Below are 3,108 nucleotides of genomic sequence, written 5' to 3' on the forward strand. Positions count from 1 at the left end.
GAACATTAAACCGGTATCTTGATGGCTCAAACCATCCGGTTTGGCATGCCTTTGGCATACCGGGGGTCATCCCCCCAACAGTCTGACCTCTCACCCTATCATGAAGATGAATAGAACATAGAGTCGAGGACGACTCTTTCTCAAGGGGGGAGATGATGTAGCCCTACCCAAGGACGACACTACATCAAGACCGACAAGCCCTCCTCGTGGCCCAATGACACGAGCTCGGGCCAAAGCTATACACCAAGAGGTGAATTCGCTCCTTTCCACGTATACATTTGATACCTCTTTGGATGGCATGCTACTTCATGCAAATACCCTGTGTTCAATCAGGTACATTGATCAATACGCAAGCCATGGAGATCACGTCAATGGAGAGGGAGTTGGAGAAGAAGAAGGACCGCTGCTAACGGAGGAGACAGTCCAGGGCCGGCACTGCCGCCCGGAGCACCCCGGCACTGCCGGCCGAAACTGCCCGGCACTGCCGGCCTGATGCCTTCGACGCCAAGATCAGCCCCAGGCCGGCACTGCCGCCCCAGAACCACCGGCACTGCCGGCTCCTCGAAGTCAACTTCATCTGGACCATTCATTTAAATCATGTGGCTGTGTACTTTTCGCAAATGACTAAGTTACCCCTCCCTAGATCCGGGCTATATATATGTTTGCTCCAGCCACGAATTAGGGTTAGATTAGAACCAAGAAGAACTTGAGCTTTGCTCTTACCCCTTGAGGGAAACCCTACCTTAGATCCTAGATCTTGTATCACTCGATCTCCTTGTCGAACCTTTGTGATATCTTTGGTGACTTCTATCAATCGTTGGTCTTTTGCTTGCACTTCTACCTTTTGGGTCTTTTGGTCTTTTCACCCTTCTAGATCTCTTGGGTTCGATTCGTCGATCTCTTTGCGGGACTTCTACCGGAAGGTCTTTTCCTGCAACCTCTATCGAGTTGGTGGTTTGGGCCAAAATGGACAAACCGATTTGTGTGTGTGTGTGTGTGTGTGTGTGAGTTTGTATCCCGCGTTTCCCCTTCGTGTTCTTCGCGTTCTTCCACCTCCCCCACGAAATCCACCCAAATCCGTGAAGATCGGGCACACCCTTGGGCTTAGCCCTTATCAGTTGGGCCAAGCCCAGGAGCTACTACCAAATCGGTTGTTTCCCTAGCGTGTCTGACCCGTTCTCGTGGCTGGGTTGCACATGTGGGGAAAGAAAGGGCGACACCGTTTCCATTGGAAATATACCCTAGAGGCAATCATGGATGATGTATTTCCTAATGTATTCATAAAGTAAGGTTGTCCTTGTATGAACTCTTGCATATACCATCGAATACGTGATTCGATTGTGGAACTATATGCTTATGTTGTTCATTCTAATTTGTCCTGTCATTGAGGTTGTGTTGGACACACGACTTAGACTAATGTGCAAGTCGGCTGATGACTCCGTTCCACTTGTCATGGACATGGTGATGCTAATCCGACTTACACGGACTCGGCTAAAGTGTTTAGCGAGTCGGACTGACCAACAGTGAGACGGAACGAGCAAAGTCGTCATTTGCATGTCTCTATCAATGTAATCCTTAGACCTGAGGTTATTGCATGATCTGAGTTGTGGATCGGCCAACTTAGGTTCTGCCAAACGATGTTATGTAATAAGGAAGTTATAAAAGCAGAGTTTGGGTCGATCGAGAAACAAGCTGCGTGTCATGGATAACCAAGATGGGATTTTCCCCCTCACTTGGAGAGATATTCTCTGGGCCCTCTCGGGTGATATGATTCAGAAAGCATGACCATGCGCGACTTGGTTAAGGGTTAACCGAGGCGATCGACTAAGGGTTAGTCGGGTGAATCACATATCACGGATCAAGAAGAGAGTTGGGCTACTAAAGGGATGACGAAAACTCACCTATAGCTTGACAAGGTATATCGTGAGGCAAAAAGGACTAAGACATATGTCACATTGAAAGGTTAGTTGCCATAATTTTAAGTCACTTGGGAGCTGACAAATTCTGCTAGGAGCCGCTACCAGTTATCGACTTGAGACCAAGTTTTCATTGGAGCAAGTGAGACTCGGGGCCATGACAGGATACTTGCAGGGGTAACTCTAGTCTTGTCTAAGTGGTCGTGAACCTGCAGGGTCACACACTTAAGATCAAGGAGCTAGTTGGATGTGATCCAACTGAAATGGAGTCGGCTCGAGTTGGACTCGAACCGGACCAGGACTGAGTCAGTGAGTTGGACTCACAGTGACCAAGATAGCTAGGGCCCAAGTGAGTGGGCTGCAAGTGTTGTGAAGCCCACACTCACTCCCGATATAAAGTGGGATGGGTGTTGCCCAAAGGGCACATTTAGAACATTCCATGAGTTGAAAACCCTAGCCCCACTCAGAACAGCCGACGTACTAGATCTAGCAGTCCACCTCCTCGTACGTGTGGATACCGGCAGAGGCGTTGCACGTGTGACGCTTCAAGGCGAAGGAGTTCGCGGATCCGGGAGCTGTTCGTGGGATCAGCTTGGAACGGATTGAGGACTGCACTGCCCCGACGCGCTTTATCAAGTTCCGCACCTACGCGTCTAGTGGTAATCCTCGTGGCATTCTTCCTAAGCTAGATCCTGGGAGTATCGCGTAGGGAAAATATTTTTGTTTTCTGCTGTGTGGCCCAACAGTGTCCCTTCGGCAATACGCGTCATAAATCCCATCACCGCCTCCACTCCTCCCACTCTCCCTGTCTCCACTCTCATCCCCATTTGTCACATCGAATGCCGGTTGTTGCACTAGCGAAAACGAATCCGCCACATCCCTTGACAAGGAAAAGCGGGAACAAGTGCGGAGAGGAAAGCGACACTGACGGCAAGCAAGACCGGCACCTGCACTACGACCTCGCGGCGGCCATCTCCAATGGAGGTAAGATTTTATACCATCTTCTCCAACGCTCATTTTTCATGGATCTGCAGGAACATGCGCAGTGTTACAGATTGCAATGACATGCACATGAGATATGTTAGGATAACCGATAGCGTAGGGTTAGATTTGCAGATTAGTTGCGGTACATCGCAATTTAGAACAATGTTGTAATGGTTTTGAGAATTGCGGTTACACCTTGCTTCGATCT

Source organism: Lolium rigidum, chromosome 2 (assembly GCF_022539505.1).
Source record: "Lolium rigidum isolate FL_2022 chromosome 2, APGP_CSIRO_Lrig_0.1, whole genome shotgun sequence".
NCBI lineage: Eukaryota > Viridiplantae > Streptophyta > Magnoliopsida > Poales > Poaceae > Lolium > Lolium rigidum.